The following is a 26,703-nucleotide window of genomic DNA, read 5'->3' on the forward strand; positions in this document are numbered from 1 at the left end:
CTATATCCATATCACATTCCTCCTACCCCAGATGAATTTGAGTTCTTCTTTGTACCAACTAGAATAATGCCCAAAATACAGCAGAGAGAGACCAGTGGACAGAGAATTAAGAGGACATCAGACACCAGTTCTCTCTCCACAACTACTCTACCATATAAACATGAGCAAATCACTAATATTCTTATGGCCTAAATTTCCCAAACTATATAAAATGAAGTATTTTCTAGTCAGTATTCCCTTTTGCCCAGGAGAGATAGAGGAGTAATCCAGTCTTCCATGTTCTAGAGTTCCTGCTTGTTCTAACATTCTATGATTCTGCATGTTCTAAAATGGTATTAAGGGAACCTCACTAGACTTGGGTCAGATCTGATTTTGAAATTTTGTATCTTACATTTGATGGCTTTGTAATGTTGTGCAAGTAACTTCTCTGAACCAAGACTTCCTCATCTGTAAAATGGGTAAACAACTATTTGCATCAACCTGCCAAACAGGGCTGTTGGGAAGAAAAGTTCTTTGTCAATTTAAAAGATTATAAGAATGTTAATTATTCTTATGTTTTTGTTTTTAACATTCTGAATTCTAAAGTTCTTTCTTTCCAGAGCTAACATTCTACAATTCCACATATTTACCCACTATTCTATACAATATAACAAACTGAGTTACCTCCACATGTAGCCCAGACAACTCCTGTAACATTGCCCAGAAACAGTCTGAAAATGGAAATAAGGAACACCACAATTCTTCTCCACCCAGCAGAGGACAAACCAGGAATTCAAAGGTTATGGCTCAGGCATCAGTCTCCAGAAGCAGCCCTGGGGTTCCCCTCTAGCTCCCAGAGAAGACCAATGAAGCTTCCATATGATACAGCCTCTCAGAAACAGTGAAATGATGCCAAAACATTTTACCAAGTAACCACAAGATTAGTGATGTGTCTCATAGTCTCTACTGCCTGGTTTCTCTTCCTCCCCCCATGGCTCTACCACAATAAAATAAATCTGACAAGATCTTGAGGATATAACCCATATATTTAAATGACTATCTCTGCTCATGACTACATTACCTCCTTGCTTCAGTGTACCCAGGGCAAGAAAGGCAAGCAGGTCCTAGGAGAGTATTATTTGTGAGTGACTTTTATTGTCCATTATCTTACAGCATTTACACCACTGCTAGGATACATGGTAAGAATATTTCACAGCAGAAATATCTCTGTCGTTAGTATTCACATTGCAATTTAGTCGGATCAACCTTTCAATCCCATCCATCATGCAGAAGGGCTTTGGAAAAGAAAGCCTCTTTGTGGAACTAAATTATTGCCGGATGCTGAGGGCCCCAGGGTCCCCTTCTAGAGTGTCCATGGCTGAGTACCTCACAGTTAAAGCACAGTACTTATTAATAAGACCTGGACAATGGAATCATAGGATGCTAGAAAGGGACCTAAGAAAATACAATGTCAGAACTGAAAGAAGCCCTTGAACATCAGACTATTAGAGTTGGAACCAATCTCAGAACAGAGAATGTTAGAACACAATGTTGGAACTAGATGAGACCTTAGAAATCAGTCAGTCTAAGACATTAATTTTACAAATTAAGAAATTAGGATCTTGGCTTGCCTAATTGATCAGACACCTTTCATAAAAGAGACCAATTCCATTCAAATCAACAAATTTTTTTTTTTAGGTTTTAGGCAAACGGGGTTAAGTGGCTTGCCCAAGGCCACACAGCTAGGTAATTATTCAGTGTCTGAGACCGGATTTGAACTCAGGTACTCCTGACTCCAGGGCCGGTGCTTTATCCACTAGCCACCTAGCCACCCCAATAAATTTTTTAAGTAGAAGTGTAACATCACGTTAAGATCAAATGGGTTAAAGTCAAGATTCTGTCGTTAACTTCCAATGGTTACTTTCAGCCTCAGTTTCTTCAAAAGAAAAATGAAACTAGATTGTTATTCAAAGAATCCTTCCTGGCAGTTCTAACATTCTGGATTCTTTTTTTTTTAAATAACCTCTAACTCTAATATTCTATCTTCTATGGTATCTGGCAGTGATAACGTTCTATGAAATATGTTCTAAAATACATTAAAGTGTCTTTATTTCCAAGTTTACCTCTGTTACACCATCTCTTAGTTATGTTTGTTCAATCCATGCTGTCTCAGGAGTGATCTATCATAAATAATATAAAAAAAAATACAACCAACTTGCTTTGCAACTTTTAACAATACCTGGCATTTATATAGTCCTTTGTGGTTTCAACATGCTTTACATATATGATCTCATTTATATTTAAAGAAATTAAATTTGACCATAAAATGTCCTAACTTTTGATTGCTTCAAGTCACTCTCAGGATTCTCTGTCCATTAATTCTCATTTATTATTTTTTTTCCTTTTGTGGTCATAGTTAGTGTGTACTCTGTGCTATAAGTTCTGGATGTTTTGTTCTGTTTTATTTTTCTTTGCAGTATTTCATAAAGTTCCTTTCATACTCTATTTTTTAAACTTGTCAATCTTTCATATTTCCCAGCCCTAACATTCAATGTTCTAAAATTCACTGACCATAAAACCTTAGCTAAGTCATTTCTCTTCTCTGGGATTTGGTTTTCCCTATTGAAAAACGAAGAGCTATATACTATATAACCTTTAAGGTCCTTCCCAATTAATTAAAATAGTTTGAATGGAGAAATCATCAAGATCTACATATAGACAGTTATATACACAAATATGTCATATATCTGTATTATATATCATATGTGTATATGGCTATCTATATTAATATCTCTCTCTCTCTCTCTCTCTCTCTCTCTATATATATATATATATATATATATATATATATAAACTTTTCTGATGTTCCTACAAAGGAGAAAAGATCTCTTACTCAAAATTCTCAAGTAGCAGACAGATTAGTCTAGAAAAAAGGATATAAACATGACCTCAGTCAATTGTTCTACCCTGAAAACTGGAATCATGACACTAGTATTCTCCCTTGTATTAAATCATTAGGTGCCCACCTTCCAAATAAAATCCACAGATGTCCCCTGAAATGCTTCCAGAGACATAATTAGTGATTCCCCAGCACATCTGCAGCCGCCCATCTGGAGCCCTTACCAAATGATATAATTCCTAGCCAGTAGCACAAAGTAGTATGAACAGGTATGGGGAAGGAGAAAGAAACTCCAAGAACAAGGAGGCAATATATACAACTACTAAGCACAAGCCCAGGATAGGAAAATTGTGGCTTAATGGTAATTCACAGAAAAGGAAAAAAAGTCAACCACAAACGGGGTAATTTTTAATGTATCACAAGCTTAGCATGAGTTAACAGTATTACAAATCAGGTCCCAAATGCTAATGCAATCTTAGGTTTCAATTACAGCAGCAGTGAGGAATGGAAAAAGCAGAGGATATGGGGTTAGAGAACCTGAGTTTGAATCCTGGCTCTGCCATATAACAATATAGTCAGAGGTGCATTTTTGGTGCTAACAAAAAAGCTAAAAACAAAGTGAGTATCCACCAAATGGTTGAACAAATTGTGGAACATGAAATGAATTGAATAGCACTGGGTTAGGAGAAAAGGCATAAACTGAAGAGGCTGAAATCTTCCTCAGTTTAATCTGATAGAGTGTACTATCCAAGATGAAGTTGATAATCCCATAGAAAACTTCCCTAATTAAGATTCACAGAATATCAAATTCAGTTTCAAATACCACATTTTTGAAGGAATGTTAAAAAGCTGGAAGACAATAAGAACAGCCAAGACTAAGAACCATGTTCAATCAGAACATGTTGAGGAAAAGAGATGTTTAACCTAGCAAAGACTGAACTGTCTTCAAATATCTGAATAGTAAATAATATTAAACTAGAGAATGTAGAATGTAAGAACCAGAAGGGTCCATTGAACATAAAATAGTAATAGCTAGATAGAACCTTAGGTCATAAAATGTTGGAACATAAAATATGAGTCTAGTTCATAAGACATTATCTTTTACTTCCAGGGGAAAAAAAAAACTGGGTGGGAGAAGAGGTACAAAGAGGAATGATAAGACAAAAAAACAAAAAAAAAGTACAGATTACAACACAGGATTCAACCACCCTAGGGAAGTTCCAGAAACATCTATGTCTGGGTGTCTGGCTGTTTCCAAGCTAGACATTCATTAGCTTCCATTTACATAACACAGAACTGACAAAATCTAAGAAGACTAGGAAAAGGAAAAAGCATTTGCAAGAAACACCTGAGGTGGTCTGTTTTTAGGACATATTAGTACTGAAAGGGAAAAGACCATCTCCAGTCAAGATTGTCTTATTGGTTTCTCTGATCTTCCTACCTGTTCCAAAATTTTATTGAAAAAACAAGTATGTCTCAGGACATACTTAGAATAAGTAGATAAATATCTAATTTCCTTTTGGTGGTATAGTGCTGTGGAAAGTATATTCTTATTTTATAGAAAAGGAAACTGAGGCTTAATTAAGCAAGAGGACTTGGTTTCACATCCCATCTTTGCCCTGATACGTTCTCCTTCTGAGTCCCTTTCATATATGCTTTAAAATCTTGAACAAGTCATTTCATTAGTCTGAGCCTATTTCATCATTTATAAAATAGGGACAATATTTTTTGCCCTCTCAGTCTCACAGGTGTGGGGTGAAGTTCAATGAAAAAATGAGTGCAAAGCATCTTCTGTAAACTTTGAAGTGCTGACTTAACTATTTAAAAAATCCATATAATGTCACTGGTGAGAGTACTGTTGTCTTTACCAAAGCAGTCTTCAATACCTCCTGGAAATTAAGTGGCTGAAACAAATTCATCTCCTCATGGCAGACTTTGGGTTGATAAGCATCTCTGCCTTTAGTGAAGTGAGTTCTCTAGTGATGGACATAGGCCACAACCAAATCCTGTACAGTCTGGTAGCATCTGTCATTGTAGAAACTCTCATTTCCCCATGTTTAAATCTACTAAGTCTTCTTGGGGGTAAGAAGTGCAAGAATGATTATCCCCCATTGGACAAGTGAGGAAGCATATGCTCAACGAGATCAAATGACTCATTCAGGATCACAGGAGCTCAAGTGTAGGTCCCCAACGCCAAGTTCAGGGGCTCTTCTGCTGACCCCCCCAAGATCATATGGAAACCTCATCACTGCCATGCCCCAATCGGCAGTCATTCATTACAGTGTGCATCCCCAGGAACCTTTGTGGGAATCATTGGATAATTAAGCCACTGGGCAAATATTTCAGGCTCCATTCTTAGACTTTTTTGAGCTTCTCAGGACTCCAGGGCTGTACTCAAAGGAGAGTCTAATTGAAACAACACTTAATACTTTATTACAAACTTTATGACCCCATCTTGCAGAGGAGGAGATGCTCACAGAGGGCAGCTAACTTACCCAGTCATAGAGTAAGAAGGTGTAGAAGTTAGGACAAACCTAACTCTAGTGCTTCTGTTACATCAGGTTTGCCAACTCAAGAGAAAGGTCACACAAAGGTCTATGCATTTTACCCAGGACATGCATGGTAAGTCAAAATGACTCAGGTATTCACTGTTTTATTTTAAAGGCTAGGTTCTTAGTAGTCAAATCCTTATGACATATGATTCTGCCCACCTCTTGGGCTTCTCTCAAATTCATAAGGGAACTCTAGTACTTGATTTCATGCTTGGTTCTCTTTTTGCACTAGTCTCTTGCAGAGTGGCATCATTTCCTTTGCTCTCTTAACTTGTTCCTTGTTACCCTCTCTCAATCTCCCCCATTCCTGTTTCTCCCTCCTTGGCTCCTCTTCTCCCAACCTTTCTCTGTCTTATTTCTATTTTTCCTTTATCTCTTTGGCCTCCTTTTTCTTTGTCCCTCCTTTCTTCTGCAGTCTCTGCCCATTTCTTTTTAGGTCTCTGTTTCTGTCTCACTTTCTGCTCCCCTTTCTTGCCTCTCTTTGGCTTCCCTTCTTTGCCATATATCTCTAAAATTCCTTTTTCTGCTTCTCAGCTTTCTGGATGGCTGCTCTCCCTTTGAGTCCTACTCATCTTTCAAATCACACACATCCAAATATCTGCTGCTAGCCTTGCAGTGGGTAGGAAGGTGGTTTGCCACTCTCAATAGATGCAGCCAAGAAAGTTCAAAGCTCCAAATGAAGAAGTTGACAACTTCTCTCACTTAGAGGATAAAGGACCTTTAAAAGCCCTGCCCTGAACTTATTCCCACACTCCCTCTTACAAGCAGAAGTATGATTTCTTTTAAAACAAAATGCATGCATATGAAAAAAGATCAGTTTCTTATACAATTCTTTTTTATCTATTTGGTTGTTTCTTTTTGCATATTGAAATGGTTATTTGTGATAACTGCCAAATTCATAATGAAAAAGAAACATTAAAAAAAAAAAAAGAAAGTAAATGTAGGTGGGGTTTAGTCAAACTCTTTACAAGAGTTAAAACAGAGCTGGGGAGATGCCCAGTCCTTACCCCACTTCAGCCAGACACTAAAACCCATTAACTTTAAATGTTAGACTAAAAGAAGTCCAGTTCCCCAGTGTTTTCTTCCCACATTATTATGTCAACACTATATAATCACTGAACAAACAGTGACCCTGTGAGATTCACTGCTTTTATACCTGGGAGCAAAAAGACCTGAGTTAAGTCAGTACCTTTAAAGTTGTTCCAAGCTCCCTAGAGACAATTGAGCAAGCAGGATGTACCAATATTTGAATAATATCATTAAAAAACTTTTTCTACCTGGAATCTTTCCACCCCATGCTCAAATGCCCCCAACACATACTTCATCTTAAAGGGCATCTATCTCATCTTTAATCAAAGATGCATTTCCCAGCCCTGAAGATCATTGCTTGGGCATCCAAAATAGATGGTGTATACACACTATTATGGGCTCTGATCTATTTGTGCAGTTAGGATGCCCCAATCTCTGACATCCTCTGTAGTCCAGCCTCAATGCTACTTCCTCCACAAAGCTTTTCTGATCCCTGCCATGATCAATTCTATGGCATAATGTATCCTTCTCACAAAAGAAAGTCAGAATGTTGGAGGTGAAAAAAAACTTTGAAAACTGAACAATGGAACATGGGACACAGAATATTAAAGTTTAGAAAAGTCACCAACTCATAGATTGTTAGTGCTAGGATTACTAGACTCTTTTAAGAAGGAAGAGTGCTCTCAGTGGTCCAACATCCTCTCTTTTAGAGATAAGGAACCTAAGAACCAGAAAGGAAACTAAGACTAGAATCCCAGTTCTTCAGTTCCCAGTCCAGTGGATTTTCCATGCTTTCTTGTTAGTACTATTGTATGGCTCACAGTTCCCTACTAGATTGTTCCCAAGGAACCCTGAAAGAACATCATATTTGGGGCAGCTAGGTGGCATAGTGGATAGAGCACCAGCCCTGAAGTCAGGAGGACCTGAGTTCAAATCCAGATTCAGACACTTAATAATTATCTGGCTGTATGACTTTGGGCAAGTCACTTAACCTCATTGCCTTGCAAAATAAATAATTCTTTTTAAAAAAAGAAAGAATATCATATTCAATAGAAGATATTATATATATATATATATATATGTATATACAATTAAAAAATTAACCAACATTCCTTGAGTTGAACCATACCAACAACTAAACTAGATGATGAAAAGACAAAGTGGTCAGATGGTTCCTCCCTTTTCAACAGCTTTATAAATACAGTTGTTCTCAGCACCTTTCTCTGTGAAGAGCTAACAGTGTTACCATAGTTTAGGAGGTGACTCATAAAGCATATTGACTAATGTGCCCATGGGTATGCTAGGGATAGTCTTCATAGCCAGGGTGAAAAGTTGGGATTTTCTGATTCCTAAGGACATAGCTAGACTCTTCTTTTCCTTACCTGATGATGCTCCTTACCCCTTTCCAAGCCTCCCGGGCACCAGAAAAATCTGTTTTAATTAGGAGATTTCTAGTTCTTTAAAATCCTTGATTTCATCACTGTAAGCATTTTCTCCATGATGAAGATCTCAGTCTCCCCACACCTTAATAGATACATTTATAGGTTTGCTATGTTCAAAACAACATTGGCTCATGGACAACTTTCTGGTTCTGAGCAGTTCCTCACATGGTTAGTCTGATCTTCAAAGGATGAGCAAAATGAAGTTTTTCCAGCTTCCACTAAGTTATCTCCTCTTTTAGAATCTGGGTCACCTCTAATCCAATTAGTATTTATTAGTTGCCTGATATAAGCAGGGAGGTACAAAAGCAAAAAAACAGTGGTTGCCTTCAAGAAGCTTACATTCTACTGAAGAGACACAATATATAAACATATAAGTATATACATAACTATTTAGAAGGGCAAAGAAAAGCTCCACACCTTTGGGAGGCATTGGAAAAGGCCAATGGCCTTTTTTCATTTATTTTATGCTTCTTGGTTTGGGGTTTGTTTTGTTTTGGAGTTTTTTGACCAATATGGAAATGATCAAAGAAATATGTTTTCAGTGAGTTCACATATATAACTGATATCACTGTGTTTGCCTTCTCAATGGATGGGGGAGGGCCTGGAGGAAGGAAGAGAATTTGGTACTCAAAATTCAAAAAGTGAATGTCAAAATAAATATAGTTCTTTTTTTAAAAAAAGAAAAGGCTGGTAGAAGAATATTAGCTTACATTTTCTGCTTCCTTTTGCAGATGATGAAGCTGAGGGTCAGACAAGGTATTTCAAAGTCCTTACATACATTATCTTATTTGAGCTTCACAACTTTCCTAGGATGTGTATAGCATTTATAGCATTATCTACATTTTTCAGATGGGAAGATTGAGGCCCAGAATAGGAAAATGACCGACTCAAAGTTTTCACAGCAAACTAGTGGAAGAGATGAGCCTGGAATCTAAGCCGCCTAACTCCCAGTCTATGGCTTTTTTCCCCCTGAACTGAGCTGCCTCTTCAAACTATACTTATATTTCTTACAAAAAAATAAAATCAAGTTCCAAAATTATGCAACTTTAGCCATCATGTGATTGGAGGCCACAACTTACTTCAAAGCTGTCTCATAAAATCTCCCTACAAAACTTGCAAAGCAGCCAGATGCTGGGGCTGCAAGAAGAACGTTCGAGAACATCTGGATCCTGCACCTCTTAGCCAAACGGAAGCAGCTATTTTTCGCTTGTGTAAAAACATTTAATTTTTGCCCTAAGGATAACTAATGGAGCATGGGGAGACCATGAGGCCAGTCAAGCACAACATGAGAATTGATATTATGATGAGCAAGAAAAAATTTTTTTCATGTAATCAAATATGACTAATCCTTTTTCATAAGACACTCTATACTCTGGGAAAAGGAGCTATCATATTTTCAGCCTTAGGAGTTTGGAAATAAACTATGGTGCCAATTATATGCTAACACTCCCATTCTTGGGATGCCTTCTGATCCCTTATGAGCAAGTGAAGGTTCAGAGAATGAGCATTAGTCATTTATACTTGCTCTACTATGTTGTGGTGAACAGAAAGCTAGACCTGGAGATAGAAAATCCAGGTTCTGATAGCAGCTCTGGCACTGTCATAGTATTGGTTTGACCTAGACCTTGGACAATTTCACCTCTCTATAGCTCAGTTTTCACCTCTGTAAATGTCACATATATTCTAGGTACCCTTACAAATTATACATTCATTCTAAAAGTACTAAGTTACTGCAGAGAGACAAAGTTTAGATGAGTCCTGCTCTGATGGAGCTTCAGATAGTGAGATTAAGACTTAGACTCAGATAACTAAAAATATATTATTAGGCATAAGAAGAAAAAGCTTGTTTACCAAATATGAAAGAATTAAAGAAATGAATAATCTACATTCTATATGCTAAAGTCCCTTTCCTGCTATTACTATTCTACGTACCAGGTCCCTTCCAATTTTACTATGTTCTAGGTTCTAAAGTTCCCTCTGAATTTCAGTATGTATTCTTTTATGAAATACATTACTCAAAGACTCTGCTAGTTACTCTTGAAATTTTCAACCAAAAAAATTAAAAACTAAAAATCAGCAAAGTGAAATTTGGAATAGGAGCTCTGGGAGATTAATGAGACAGCCTTTAAGTCTTTTGAAAACAAATGTATTGCAGGAAACTTAAATGGGAGGTAGGCCTCTGTTCACCCTTCCCCATCATCTTTACCCTGTCATCCCAGAACTCAAAACAGTTTCCTTGACTAAAAAAGAAATATATTAAGAAATCTAGAATTCAGAAAAATAACTCAGGGAATACTCACCCCAAAGAAAAGCTCCAACAGCTTTACATATTTTCTAATTTATTCTTACATCACTCCTGATACATTGCAAAGTATGTGCTTTTAAGGAAGTGGGTTCAGGGAAGCCTTGAACCGGGAGACAGGAAATCTAGGCTTTAACCCCATCTCTAGCACCTATCAGCCTTGTGTCTTTGGGCAAACATCCTCCCCTTCTGAGTCTCCCTCATCATTGAAATAGGGATAATAATACTTTGTGCTGTGTACTTCAAAGGGCTATTTTGACAACACAGCACTCTTTGTAAATAAAGTATTATTGAATTGAGAACTATTATTCTTATTCCTTTACAGGAAAAAAAAAAGACAGCAATGAATAAACCAAGTACAAAGAGCATTAGTCTGGGGTAATTTTTAGTTCTGGCTCTGCCAAGACACTATGAGACCTGAAGTCACAAAGTATTTATTAAGCTATAGCACTTCCATAGCACTTTGTAGGCACTATACTAACCATCAGGGATACGAAATAAAAATAACAATCTCCTCTTTCAAGGAGCTCACAATCTACTGAAGGAGATGCAAACATCTATGTACAAATAAAGCAGAAACAGGATCAATTTCATAGGGAAGATATAAAGATTAAGGGGGACCCAGAAAGGTTTTTTGTGAAAGGATTTTGGCTGAGACTTGAAGAAATCTAGGGAAGCCAGGGAATGGGAATTCCAGGCATGGGGGTAGAGGGAGGAGTCAGGCCTTGGCAAAGAATTGGGAAATAGAAGGTCTTATGGGAAAAACAGCAAGGAAGCGAGTGCCAGTGGATCATAGAGAATAAAACGGTTTGAGGTGTAAGAAGACTGGGAAGGGTCATGAAAGTATTTTTATGCCAAAAGACAATTTTCTATTTGGTTTTGGATATAAGAGGGAACTTCTGAAGTTTACTGAATAAGGTGATTTGGTCAGACCTGGGCTTTAGGAAGACCACTTTGACAGCTGACTGAAAGGTGGAGTGAAGCCAACAGAGACTTGAAGCAGGAAGATTAACCATTAGACTACAGTATAGTCCAAGGATAATATGACAGGAGCTTATACCACTTTGGTGACTGTGTCAGATTTAGTTTTCTCCCTGTAAAATGAGAATAGTGACATTAGCATTATTTTCTTCACAGGGTTATTGACCCAGGTCTTCTGACTTCCAGACTAGGATTCTCTCTACGATACTACCTTATTTGGGCAGCACAATGGCACCTAGCATAGGACCCTGAATATGGTGAATTCTCATTAAATGCCTAAGGAAGGGAAAAGCAATTCACATTTAAAGAGTAGTTTTAAGTTTGAGAGTATAGAGATGGTGCAGTGGATAAAAGTGCTGGGTCTAGAGTCAAGAAGACCTGAATTCCAATCTGAACTCAGATACTTATGTGTGTGATCTATGTACCTCAGTTTTCCCAAGAGTAGAATGATCTGTAGAAGGAAATGACAAACCACTCCACTGTTTTGGGCAAGAAAATCCCAAATTGGGTATCAAAAAGCTGGACACAACTGAAATGTCTGAACAACTTACAAACACTATTCTCACTAACCCCAGAAAGTTCTGGTACAAAGTACATAAGATGAGAAGTCAGAGCACTCTCCATATGTACAAGTCTCTGGGATCCCTCTCTGTAAAATGGGTGCATTGGAATAGATGATCTCTAAGTTCCTTTCCAAGGAAAGATAATAAGGACTCAGTAAGATAAATAATGCAAATATTATTTCCCTCATTTTACCATTGAAGATTTTAAGCTAGAGGTGATGGGTCATGTCAAAAGTCACAAAACAAATAATGGGCAGAAATGAGACTTCAATTTTCGTTTCTTGAAGACACTATCTGGATGACTTTAGACAAGTCACCTATCCTTGGGCCTCAGTTTCATCTTAATTTGGATCCATGAGAGCTTCGGAGATATCTTTCAGCTCTAGCACTATGACCCTAAGGGCTACACTCCTAAGTCCAAACATAGTGCTATTCATCCTACACTATGTTGAAAAGGTGTCCAGATGCCAATATCTTGGAGGTCAGAGCAAGGTAATCCAAGCTGTCTGCTCAGCCTTCAACTCTGCTATTTTTCTTCTTTGATCTGTATGCCTACACTCCTTAAGGTTTAAGTAATCAATTTGGAAAAAAAAAAAGTTTTCCCTTCCAGAGATAAAATGGCATGACAGCTTCTTCTGCTCCCCTCCCACCACCAATTCCAAAGGGCTAATTTTGTCTTCCAGAAGTTATGGCTGTAATTCCGTTAATAGGACGCAAGATCTATGGTGCGCTCAGCCCAAAGTGTTAGGAAAGCGGCTTTTTCTACAGGAGAAGGAAAATCAGTTTCCCTCTGGGGGGGAAGAAAAGCATAACTGGAACACAGGCTCCTTGGGGGCCTTATTAGATCCTCAAAGAGCCGTCGCAGTTGCTAAAACCTGCTTTTGCCAGCAGAAGCTTCATTTTACAAATATACAACAGGAAAAGCATAAAAGGGTGAGAAAGCCCCAAAGATTAGGCTTCCCCATTGCAGGGAGCGACAGAAACAGCTCTCTGCTGCAACATTTAGCCTTCATGACTCTTGATTTTAATAGATATATTTAAGTGCTTTATAACCATTTGTGAATACAGAACGTTTCCTTCTTTATTTTTTTTTAAGTATTGTTTGCCAGCTGCTGGACATAAGAGTGCTTTTTAAAAAAAAGCCTTTTCCAGACATGATAAAAAATCTTATCGTTTTTACAGATGGCCATGAGGCGTCTTGGGGACTCTTAAAACTAACCTTTTCTGACTCAGTTTCTCCTGCCCCAATCACAAAGACAAATACCAAGCACAGATCATCAATTTAGAAAGGAAAAAGTTTCTGAAGGCATCTGAAAACTAATTTTTTCAGCCCTAAAATTAAGCACCAAATATTAATTTCTCAGAAAATTCACTGCACAGTTAAAATATGATGGAGTAAAAAGAGCACTAAACATGAAGTCAGTTACTAATTGAGATGATATTGTGGCCTAAAGCAAGTTAACTCATCTTGGCCTCAGTTTCTTCCTCTATCAAATATGGAACATTGGACTAGATAGCCTTCAACATGCAGGTTCAATGTTGTAAGACTCTGTTCAGTCCCAACATTCTACACTCCAAGGTATATCATGCTAAGTCCTATATTCTAACCTTCTATGTTCTGAGGTCTTCTCAGCTATGGCATCATATGTTCTTACAGTCTGTAGTTGGAAGTCAAAATACTTGAGTCTGAATCCAAGCATCAATAACACTCATAGTTCTTTGATTCAAATGATGCTTAAAAGTAAAGAGTTCTATAAATTACATGACTTTTTAAAAATTCATTTTGTTATTATAGGGAATACCAAAAAAGTCCCTTAGCAAATCTTAACAGATACTAAAAGAACTTCCTCAGTGGTTTTGATTACAAATAATTATTTCGATTTCATCAAGAATCCATGCTCCTTTGTAGGATGTTATAAACTGAATGACTGATGTTTGCAAGGAGAAAGGAACATAGTCAAATTAAAAATTACTCTCTAAACTCCCTAAAGATGAGTAGACTCATGATATGTACACAAATAGTTCACTGTTAGAGTAGAAATCCAGAAACAATAACTTTTGGCCTCTTTATATTGTGCCCTGCCACCAACATATGAAACACCCCAATTGAACAATCTCATTCTTTCCTTCATTCAAGGCTCAGCTCAGATCCAATATCCACCATGAAGTCTTCCCCAAGTATTGCACTTGAAGGACATCTCTCTTTCCTTCTCTGGCCAATCCAAAGAGTTCTCTTTCTTAGAAACTTAATTACATTCTAATTTGTTTTAAATATGTTCTACCTCCTCTAATGGATATTTATTTTGGGTTTTTTTTTTGGCAAAGCAATGGGGTTAAGTGACTTCCCCAAGGTCACATAGCTAGGTAATTATTAAGTGTTTAAGGTCATATTTGAACTCAAGTCACCCTGAATCCAGGACTGATGTTATATCCACTGTGCCACCTGACTGCCCCTTCCTCTAATGTATTAAATATGCCTAATGGCAGGAACTATATCTAATAATAATAATAATAATAATAATAATAATAATAACTACACACATTTCTATAGTACTTTATTCACAAACCACTTCATAAGAAATCTGTGAGAGAGGTGACACAAATATTATTATACTCTTTTAAATTAGTCAACAAAGATTTATTAAGTACTAAGGATACAAAGCCCTCTAGAAGTTTACAGTCTACTGAGAGGTAACATGTAAAAAACTAAGTACAAATAGAAGATAATCTCCGAAGGCATTAACCAGCCCTTTTGAAAGAAGCCAGAGAAGCCAGGAGGTAGTGACAAGAAGGGAGAACATTCTGGAATTGGGAGACGAGCAAAAGCATGGGGATGGAAGATGTTCCCTACATTTGAAGAACAGCAAGTAAAGCAATGTGTCTGGATTATATAGTGCATGGAAGGGAATATAAAAAGACTGAAGGGTAGGAAAAGACTAGGTTTTCACAAGTTTTTAACAGCCAAACAGAGGATCTCATGTTTGATCTTGGAAGTAATAGGGAGTCACTAGCATTTACTGAGTGGGAAGGTGACATGGTCAGACCTGTGCTCCAGAAAAATTATTTTGTTACTTTGTTAGCTGAAAATGGGTTGGAGTGGTGAGACTTGCTTGAGGCATGGAGATCAACTAAAAGGTTACGGAAATAGATGCTCAGAAAAGTGCTGTGATTTGTTCCAGAATTCAAACCCTATTCTCTAAAATATTAGAACATGATGCATTAGAGCCATATGAGAACTTATCCAGTAAACATCAATATCATTGCCTCATTTTACAGATGAAGAAAGTATTGATCAGAAATTAAATGACTTGTATAAGATCACATGATGAAGAAAGTCAGGGTTGGGTCCTGAGTCTTTTTGTTCCTAGCCCAGAACTCTTTGGAGGACTTTTACATAGTAGTAGTTTAATAAATATTTGTTGAATTAACATGCAGCCTTAAATTATAGCAACAAAGAGTGCAGTATGTAGCTCTGAATCCCACTAATTCATGCCACTAGTGGGTCCTTGGTATTATCTATCAAAAAATACTGGACAAGAAGACTGGTGTGCAGCTCCCAGGTCATACTCTCTGAGTCTCAGTCAGAGAATGCTCTAAGTAAAATAAAGTAAATCAACATTAATGGATTACAAAAATGTAAGTTTTTATTTTCTTATTCCTATATCATTAGCTGGTCTCAAATCTGGGATTCACTATTATATGACAAGCAGGCAGGACAACTGAAAGGGGCAGCTGGACTTCTGGAAACATTCAGCAGGCTCTGAGACCTCTAGAATCCAGACTTTTATCTAAGTTCCAAGTGACTAAGAAACCTTTCACTTCTTATTCCCTCTCTCCTCTGTCACTCTCTATCTCCATTTCTCTTCTCTTTACTCATCAGTCTCTCTTTTTCTCTTCTCCTTTTCCCTCTCTACCTCCCACTCTCTGCCTCTCTGTGTGTTTCTGTGGGTCTCTTTGTCTGTCTCTATCTGTCTCTCCTCTTTATCTTAGGAAGACACTTGGCTTAGCTCTGTAGCTGGAGAGAGGAAAACACTGGAGTCTGCCAGGAACAAGGCAGCTTCTGTTCCCTTCCCTGATGTGTCCCCTCCCAGCAGAGATGAGCAAGCAGACGGGTCAGTCAGCCAAACAGAATCATCCCAACTATCTACAACCGTTTTTCTTGTCATCAATACAAAGGCTCCATTTCACAAGTGAGAAATATATGACAACATCCTATTTCCTGTAACTGTGCAAGCTCTCCCCTAGAGATGCATATAAGAAGGACTTGCCTGGGAATAAGGAGACCCATGTTCCAGCCACTGGTCCCCTGAGTAATCTTGGGCAAATCATTTCTCCTCTTTCAGTCTCATTTTTACTTTTTGTAAATGACAGGATTTAACTAGATGATTTCTGAGGTCCCTTCCGGGTCTAACATAGTGCATTCTGACATGCTCTGTCCTAAGACCTCTTCCAAATCTAACATTCTGTGGTAGGGGGTTTTTAATCTAGAATATATATGAAATTGGATGGGGGAAATTACATCATTATTTTCACTAGACTTTCCCAGACTACCAAACTCACTCTGGTGATTCTCCAGGATCTCTCTAAGTTTAGGGCTTGAGGAGTCAGAGAATGTTGATGTGCTGGTGAAGCCCAAAGTTTCCCTGTCACCTGTTCAGCCTTCATCCTGATAGGGTCACTGATTATTTGGTCTTTGATCCTTGTAATTTAAGAAAGCATGGAGCCAAATAGATATGATTTCTAATGCAGTCTCTTTTTGTTAAAGAGTTGAGGAAATCAAATTGAGGGCAGCATTCTTTGAGGCAAGGACTAAGGATAGGGAAAGGAGAAGAGAAATACTGCCACATATCTATAGTCTGCACAGAACCCCAACTACTGTATAGAAATGATGTCAAAGGAAAATATCCTGAGACTGGCAGAGAGAGAGAGAGAGAGAGAGAGAGAGAGAGAAGGCAAGTTAGAGGACATAACTCACTTGCCCAGCATATCCCTGACTTTTCTTTCCTCATCTTAGATCCATATCAGTAGCTGATTGGGTGCCCACAAATTTTCCATCCAATTACCCAACCAAATAGGATGCCTCCTTGGAAACTGCATTATTACCAAGCATTTATTAAGTGCTTACTATTTGTTAACACTGTGTTAAGCACTAAGGATATAAAGACAGTCAGACATACACATACATACATACACACACACACACACACACACACAAAACCAAAAAACCCCAACAGTCCCTGCTGTCAATGAGTGTGGGAAATATATAAATAAGAAGTTACCTGCAGGATATAAATTAAGTAGATGGAAGATAATGTTTCTGAAGCTTGGAATCATAAAGATAATAATGATATAATAGCTATGGAGATTATAGTTTATTAAGCACTTTCTTCACAACAGCTTTGGGAGGAAAGTAGTCAGTCAAAGATCAATTAAGTGTTTACTACTTTACATCTATTAAGTGTTTACTTAGTACACTATACTAAGAAATAGGAATATTTGCTGTTACTGAATCATTTCAGCCTGTCCAACTCTCCATTAACCCATTTGAGGTTGGCCATTTCCATCTTCAGTTCATTTTACAGATGAGGAAACTGAGGCAGAATTAAGTGACTTGCCCAGAGTAACACAACTAAACAGTGGTTTTGATTTCAGGTCTTTTTAGCTTCAGGCCCAGCAATTTATTTTTGTTACCTAGCTGCCCTAATAGGAATGCAGATTAAGTTAAACACAGGTCCTCAAGGAATTCATAGTAAGGAAAGTAAGAGGCCAAGGTGAAGCAACAGAGTGTGCCAGGTCTACTGGACAAGATTCAGAAACAGCAAATAAGTCACTGAAGCTAGATTATAGAGTGTGTATGAAGAGTAAGTGTGAAAATATAAGTATTACTATTTCCATTTTGCAGATGAAGAAACTGAGGCTTTCCTTCTATCCAGTCTATTATAGTCTTAAGATTCCCTATTAAGATCTCAATTATTAGAAAGAAAAAGAGGTAGGAGAAATGCAGAGAAAGAAAAGATTTGATATGGTTTCCTAATTCATGGTACAGTAATAAATTAAAAAAACTGAACAAAATAAAGAAAAATACAATAAAACATAGATAATGTTCATTTGTATTTTTCCAAGTCAATATTCAGCCTATAGCTGAGTTTGACCCCAATGGTCTAGAGAAAATGCCTTCACATATAGCTGGGTTGCTGTGATGTATGAGCGATTATTGATTTTTATCTTAGATTAGGAATCCTGTTTATCAAACATAATGAGACAAATTCATTTGCTTCTTCTGAGCACCCACCAGAATGACTTTCACAGATTTCTCTTCCCCTATTGTCAAGTAGCATCAGTTCATAAATATTTCAAACAGATGTCATCTGATTATCAGAATATGTTACAGCACTTTTAAACATTAGTTTCCTTTTCAGAATATCAATATATCAAATTTTTAAGTGTTTAGTAGTCTCACGTTCTATTTGAAAATGCTCACCTTCTTTAGGGCAAAGGGCTGGTTAGAGCCCCCCAAAGTGTGAAAGTAAAGCTTTCATTATATAGATTTCCAAATTCTATTCCCTATTCTTAACTTGCTTTTTAGGTGGTGGTGGTAGGAAGAGAGCTAGAAGTTTCTAAGAGAAAACACAGAACATTAAAGCTGGGAGGGACCTTAGAACACAGAGCTTTAAAGGAAAGGGACCTCAGATCATAGAAGACTAGAGCAAAACAGAACCTTGGAGCACAGACTATGAGTAGAGCTGTATTTAGCAATCTAGGGGCCGGACACTAAAGGCATCCTCCAACCAACCTAATGAAAATTGTCTCTGGGGAAGCTTCTGCTCTGGGGTAAGAGCAGAAAGAGATTCTACCAGGGACTTATAGGTGTGGCAATGGAAAATCAATTACTAACTGGTCGCTTCCAATTGTCACTGATTAGCTTAGAAGCATTTTAGCTCATCCTTCCAGCATTATTCATGCTAAGAGGCATCATAGTAGAGTGAATAGAGAACTGGCCTAGGAGACAATGAGACCTGAATTCAAGTTTCACCTCTAACATATATTGGTTAGGTGAAGTTGAGCAAGTCTCTTAACCTCTCAGTATTACACTATAAATTGCAGAGAAAGTCCCAAACCTGCATTGGTAGAGGGAATTTTCTCATGCAAGTTCCTGCATCAATGAAATCACAGATCCAATCTCTATTATAATCTTGCTTTTTGTTGTTGTTTAGTTGATTTCAGTTATGTTTGACTCTTTCTGGCTTTTCCTGGTTTGCCCTTTCCTTCTCCAGCTCATTTTGCAGATGAGGAAACTGAGGTACACAGGGTTAAATGACTTGTCCAGGGTCACACAACTTGTAAATGTCTGAGGCCAGATTAGAACTCAGAAGGATGAGTCTTTTCTTACTCCAGAGCTGGCACTCTATCCACTGAGCCATCTAGCTGCCTGATTTCTTGCTAAATAGGTGCTAATATGAGAACATAGAATGTTAGCTCTTAAAGGACCTTAGAGACTATCTAGTTCAATAGCATCATTTTATAGATGGAGTATGAGGTTAAATGACTTGCCAACAGCACAAAGTAAATAAGAAGCAGAGCCAAAATTAGGATATGGATCCCTGGAATCTAGTGGAGAACTTTCTTCTCTCCCAGGTGGCTCCTATTCCACCTGATAAGGTCAATGTCCCACCAAGCTTAAAAACAGCATGACACAATGATTGGCAATGACTCTCTATGGGCCTAAAACCAGGATATATCTCTTAGAATCTTCAAACAAACTGTAATCCATCATGACAGCCTGAAGCAGGACATTTCTAAATCAAAGAATCTAGTGGAATGATGAAGAGTCAAGGTGTCAAACATGCTGCCTGATGGGGCCCCCATGACTCCTTTGTCTCTCAACCAGATTAAAATGTACTTGGGGAAACATAATACAAAAAAAAAATACAATGAAACACAGAAAATAATACTTTTTAAAAATGAAGTCAAAATGCGACTGAGTCCACAGGGATTCTTATGGACTGATTAGTTACTCCCATTTTTTTTTTTGCTTTTGATACCACTGGTGAAGAGAATTTCCTCAAGAGCCTCTAAATGATCTTTACTTCCCCCTTACCCAAGATTTGCTTCCCCTGAGCATCAGCTTTCAGATCAACTATACATATATATAATATATACACTGCAATGATAGACATACATATAATATATACTGCAATTATACACATACTTATGTTGATATAGATATACAATGTAATCAGACTTACACACACACACACACACACACAGAGGGGATGACATGAATTAGTGGATAATGGATAGCTTTGGATTCAGGAAAACCTGAGTTCAAATCCAGCTTCTGATACATTCTCTGTATCCCTTGGTGTATCTGCAGGTTACAAAGTCACCCAAATACATGAATGGAATTCCCTACAAGGATGAAATTGAAGATCTTGATCATAGCCATACAGTATGAATCAATGCAATTTAAGTGCCTGTTATATGCTAGGCACTGGTAACACAAAAAATAGAAATGAAATAGCATGTGCCCTTAAGAGACTAAAATTCTATGGATAAATGAATGTCCTCTTTATGAGTATTTGCACATGGGTGTTTGGTTGTTCTGGTACATAAGATGTCCTGTTTTCTAATATTCTATGTTCTAAGATTGCTTCCTGCTCTGACAGTTTGGTGTATGAATCTATCAGCACTATGGTGTCACTGAGCTGTATATATGGATTCCTGTGGGTTGCATATTGATTCAGTTTTAAAATATAATGCTATGTATGTTTTATTGATTTTTCTGATTTTTATTGATTATACTGACAGTTTTCTCCCCATTAGGTCTCAATTGTCACTTCCTCCTTCCTGAATTCCTATTCCCTAGTCAAAAATAACATTCTTCCTCAGATCTCACAGAATACGCTCCTCTATCACTCTCTCTGAAGTACCAAGTATATTTTCATATTCTGATTATGTGTCAATATACCCCTGTTTGTAAACTCCACAAGGACAAGGACCATGTCCTATCCACTATCTAGCAGAGTGATCTACACATAACACTTACTCAATGACTGAACAGAACTGAATTATTCCAGCTGCATTCTTCATGCTCATTGTGAATATCATATTTCTCTGAGAGAAGATCTTTGGGATTATTTCTGCCAGTTCTGAGCCAGAGGAAGCTTTGGAAGGGAGACAAGAGGACTTCTCACCTAGTTGTGCTGCCCTCCCTCCCCTGCACCCCCCATCTGTGACAGACAGCTGCTCACAGGTCCCAACCTCTGATTATGCCAGACTCTTCAAGGAGCAGTGAACTACAGCAAACACTGTGTAAATAATTAACAAAACATCTGCCTCCTGAATTAAGTACTGTTACTAAGGTTAGTTGTATACCCAGGGATTCCACTTACTCTGAGAACACTCATCTTCAAATTTTAAAGTCCCATTTTTTTTTAAAGGAAATGAAGGGGACAAAGGCAAGTACCTTATTTTATGCTTTCTCCCACCCAGGATACTGTGGGGACATTGAAAGTGTCTAGACATTTACATTCTGCCTCTTGCAGAGCAGCTGCTGTCTTGTTCCTCTCTATTTTGGGGAAGGCAATTTAGGAAGAATTAGTGGCATCTGGATCCAGTTTGGGGCCTCAGTGCAGATGCCCTTGATCACCCTTCACACACCTCAAGTAAGTCAGAGCCTAGTTTAAGTTTTAAAGATGAAGGCAATGATCAGAAAATCCATAGGACTGGGAATTGAGAGACCTTGTTTTAAATGGAAACTCTGCCTTTCCCTAGGTTTGTGACCTTATATAAGTCCCCGAGCCTCAATTTCCTAATCTGTAAAACTAGGGGATTGTATAAAATGATCTCTAAAGTCCCTTACAGATGTAGTGTCAAGTTAAGGCTTCCTGAATACAGACTAAACCAAATTAAAATATAATTGGGAAATATTTAACAAAATATATTTTAAAAATCAATAAAATAGATATTACATTTTTAAAATTGAATCAATCTGCAGCCCAAATGGATCCATAGGTACAGCTCTGTGGCCCTCATTTCTATTTGAGTTCAATACCATAGTCATGATAGATTCATACACCAAGATTAAAGGAATTTAGGACAGAGAATGTTAGGGATGGAAGGATCTTAAAACATAAGCTAATAAATATATAGAATGCTAAGAGCTCAAATGAATTTATAATATAGAATATCAGACCTGGAAAAAAGCTTATAATATTCAAAAAATGTTAACAAAAGAAACTTAGACCATAAAAATGTTAGAACAAAGAATGTTAGTGTTGGACAGAACTATTTAAAATATTATGATTCACTGGGGAAAAAGCCAACAACAAGCACTGTCAAGACATACAGGGAAGGACATTGGAAACACACAAACTCAGGACTGCCATGTCTTCCAATTTCCACATTGGTGTGATGTGAACAGACGAGGCTACTCCCCAGTGCCCCCTGGTTCATTTCTGATAAGCCGGCTGCAGGCAGTGATGATAGGGGCCGACTCAGAGGCCCTCCGGCTCTTCTCTTTGGAGCACCACAGGGAGCTGTGCGTCACCTCTGCTGTTATAGGGAATCCAGCACTCAATGGATTCAGAAACCCAGCTCATTTCCAAACACAGTCTGTGCCCTGGCTCACCCAGAAGGAGTTTGAGGCTCTGAGACGTTCTGTCACTTGGCCAAAGTCACAAAGAGGTAGTATAAGACAGAGAAAAGATTCAACACCAAGTACTCTAATTCTATAGTCAGCCCTCTTTCCTTTCTATATTGTTCTTTAGGTTTTACACCTTTCTTGATGGATTTCTCAGACAACACCCCCCCCATTCCAAACATTCTTCAAATTTAGTTGTGTCATGGACTACTCTGGGAGTCTGATGAAGCCTATGGTGAAGACTTCTTGGAATAATATCTTTAAAAGCATAAAATAAACTACAAAGGATTACCAAGGAAAATAAGGATGCTGAAATGCAATAATCAACATAATATAAAAACAATCACAGGTTAAGAATTCTTGTTCTAACTGTATACATTAACAACAACATTGTGAATTGATCAGCTATGATGGATCAACTATGATCTCAGCAGTTCAGAGATCTAATAGAACCCTGGGAGACCTGTTATGGACAATGTCATTCACATCCAAAGAAAACAACAACAACAAAAAACAGAATCTGAATGGCTACTATGTTCATTTTTTTAAAAATTTATCTTATGTTTTACCTTCCTTTCCAATGGTTTTCTTTTTTCCCCTTAGTCCTAATTCCTCATACACAAAATGACCAATAAGTAGGTATATTGAACATGAGTCTATGTGTACAACTTTTACCAAGCTGTTCACAGTTGAAGGGGGATGAGGGTGGAAAGGGAAGGTGGTAGAAAAATGTGTAACTTATGAATATGCAGGTGGATGAATGTTGAAAGTTTTTATGACATGTAATTGTAAAAATTAAAATAAAACAAATAAAATTTTGTTTCAGTGACTAAGTGGCACAGTGGATAGGGCACCAGCCCTGGAGTCAGGAGCACCTGAGCTCAAATCCAACCTCAGACACTTAATAATTACCTAGCTGTGTGACCTTGGGCAAGTCACTTAACCCCATTTGCCTTGCAAAAAAAACCTAAAAAAATTCTGTTTCAGTCTAACCTCTCAAAGCTGAAAGCAACAAGAGGCATTTCAAGACACTTTATTATGTGGGAAGTACTGGCTAAAACTAAACAGTCTCAGCCTTCCAAAAATTTGCATTCTGTTGTATCATTTGATTCTCATATGACTAAATGAGGTGATATATGTAAAACATTACATAAATATGATATGGCTTATTACTATTAATTATTATTATTATTATTATTATTATTATTATTATTATTATTATTACTACTACTACCACTACTACAATCCTGTGGGATAATATGGTAATCTAACAGAATGTGAGCTCTTGAAGAGCATTGGTTTAATTTTTGCCCTTTTATCCTCAACACCTAGAATGATGTCTGACATACAGTAGGTGCAAAAAAAGCACTTGCTGATTTTCCAAATTTTACTGTTATCCTACTACTGTTGCTGTTGCTGCTGCTGATAGTTCAAAAACTTACAAAGGGGTTCACAGCTCATAAGTGGTAGAGCTAGAATTCAAAACCAAATCTCTTGACCTAGTCCACACTTTTCTGCTATACCTCAGAACTCATGGAAAAAGAAGAAAAAACTCATGACAACTTCTGCAGAGACTGGAATGAGGTGGGTGGGTGTGTTTGTTTTCACACCAGAAGCCCCATTAGAGAGACAGATGTCGAATTGCTAGATCATGCCCCAAGTTCATTTTTCCAAATTTAATGTCACAGGAAATTACCCTAATGACTGACTGTAGCATGTAAATCCTGCTAATCTGTGTCTGGCAACCAGGCACAAGAATGCTGTTTAATTCAGACCTAGCCAAATCATAGGATTGTGTTTACATCACTAAATTCAGACAGGAAAGGCTGAAGTCATCTACCTTTAGTTTTCTTTAAACTACCATTTTTTTCCATAAAAGAATTTCATTATTCTCTGAGATGCTAGAGTGAAAGGAGGCAGCCAGGTGCTAAGGGTATAGGTGAGTTTTCCTCTACCATTTAGTTCTCTCATCAGTCAAGCACAGACACTCACAGATACATACATAGTGTCCAGATGCCTCCTGGCAGGCCAGCAGTCATTCCAGAAATGCTTTTAGTCCACAAAGTCACAGAATCTCAGAGTCAAGGGTCTTGAGAACATAGAACATTGGAACAGAAAACATGGAACGTTTGCACAGAAAGGGACTTGGAATGCAGAATGTGAGAATATAACATGCCAGACATAAAAGGGTTTAGAGGGGATATAGTCCAAACTCCTCAATTTACAGCTAAGGCAACTGAAGCCTAGAGAGAAGGGAAGTGACAAAGTCTCTCTCTCTCTCTCTCTCTCTCTCTCTCTCTGTGTGTGTGTGTGTGTGTGTGTGTGTGTGTGTGTGTGAGAGAGAGAGAGAGAGAGAGAGAGAGAGAGAGAGAGAGTGCTCACTTGAATAACAGAACTAGGACTCCTAACTTCTTTCCAGTTTTCCTCAGAACACAGAATGCCAAAGTTAGAAGGACCTTTAGAAAACAGAATTTGGACAGGTTTGAAAGGAACCTTTGACACTGCTAGTGTTATGTCCCAAGAGAATTTTGTGGCATGTGTGTGTGCATCTTTTTTAAGGATGGCATCAGGATAAAAGATAAAAGATGAAACTAAGGACTATTTTTACCTCCCCAAATCACAGGCCAGACGGGAAAGAATCAATCAATGCCAGAAATGTGGCTGTGCCTTCCTGCAAGATCTATTATTTCACACCTTAAATTAGTGTATCTCAAAGCAATTTGCAAATGTTCGTCAATTTGCAGAATATACTTATGAGGGAGAGAAATACCTTTTCTACTTAACAGTAAACGAAACTTTATGAGCTACTCGAGAACAAATTGCAAATCATACTTCTTACAAGAGTAATGAATTAAGATATGAACAAACAAGGAGAAACTAGGGTAGTGGAAAAAGCCCAGGACTAGTACTGAAGAGAGACCTAGATTCTCATCCCAGATCTGACACTAACTCATGGCATTATAATATTTAGGGTTGGAAAAGGGCTTAAATTATCTCATTCAGTCACCTCATCTTAGAGATATAATGCAAGTACTTATTAAGTGTTCTCTCTTTAGAGAGAAAGAGAAGATACAAAGTTTAGATGAGAAATGGACCAAAAAGATTGTATCTGTGGTCACCTAAGTAGTATATAGCAGAGCCAATATTTAATCCCAGGGACTGACCCAAAATCCAGTATCATTTCCTACATGTCACAGCCTAAACAGCTCCAACCCCTCTGAAAGGTTAGATAGATGATCTTACAGAATCAGATAATTTCTAAGCTAGAAAGGATTTTAAAATAAAGAATGTTGGGACATGGAATATAGGATTTTAATGCTTGAAGGGGCCTTAAAACACTGAATGTGTGAACACAGAATCCAAATTTGAATTTTGAAATAAAGAATGTTAGAATTTGAAGGGAGCTCAGAACATAGAACGTTAGGGACAAAATGACTCTTAAGAGATTATTTGGCCTGGCTTCATCATCATACATTCAAACTGGGACTGAAAGAAGTAATTTGAACCAAGTCCTTTTGAGTCTCAGGACAAGTCACTTTCCACTATATTATCAGTCAATTGAGTCTGCAAATATAAATTTATTGTTCAGTTGTGTCTGACTCTTTATAACCCCTTTTGGGGTTTTCTTGGCAAAGATACAGAAGTGGTTTGCCATTTCCTTTTCCAGCTTATTTTACAGATGAAGGACTGAGGCAAACAGGGTTTAAGTGTCTTGCCCAGAGTCACACAGCTAGTAAGTGTCTGAGGCCAGCTTTGAATTCAAGAAGATGAGTCTTCCTGACTCCTGGAACTGGCACTCTATTCACTGGGCCACTTAGCTGCCCCAAATAGTAAGCAGCTATCAAACATGATACAAAGACAAAAGTGAAAGTCCCCACCCTCAAGCACCGTGCATACAAAATGGGAAACCGCTGTATAGATCCATATAAGATATATATAAAGTAGACACAAAGTAACCTTAGAGGGGAAAGTATAGCAGCTGGGGGGGGGGTGAGGAGACAGGAAGGCCTCCTACAGAAGACAGAACTTGAGCTGGGGCTTAAGGCAACCTTGAATTCTAGGAGCTGGAGGTGAAAAAGGAAAGTATTGCAGAGGGATAGCCAATGCAAAGACATGGAAATAGGAGATCCAGTGTCATGTGAGAGGAACAACAATTTGGCCAGCATAGATGAACTGCAGAGTGTTATTGGGGGGGGGGGGGGGATGTAGAAGGGAAGGTAGAGGAAAATATTTAAGAAGTCTGGAAAGGTAGGATGAAAACAAGATGTGATCTGTGAGTAGTCTTAAATACTCAATGGAAGAATATCTATTTGA

At 37.9% G+C, this 26,703-nt stretch overlaps 1 protein-coding gene across 3 annotated transcripts in view; it reads right to left on the reverse strand.

Moving 5' to 3' along the window:
* NEK6 (NIMA related kinase 6) overlaps positions 1 to 26,703 on the reverse strand; it is a 128,534-nt gene that overhangs the window by 94,111 nt on the left and 7,720 nt on the right. The window contains exon 1 of one of the 3 annotated variants that reach the window (XM_074211605.1): positions 1 to 26,703. This exon is cut by the window's right edge and continues 4,252 nt beyond it. The exons of the other annotated variants lie outside the window; for them this stretch is intronic. The gene's annotated coding sequence lies outside the window, so the exon portion shown is untranslated. 3 annotated transcript variants of the gene reach the window in all.

The sequence above is a fragment of the Macrotis lagotis genome, chromosome 1, assembly GCF_037893015.1.
Source record: "Macrotis lagotis isolate mMagLag1 chromosome 1, bilby.v1.9.chrom.fasta, whole genome shotgun sequence".
Taxonomy (NCBI): domain Eukaryota; kingdom Metazoa; phylum Chordata; class Mammalia; order Peramelemorphia; family Peramelidae; genus Macrotis; species Macrotis lagotis.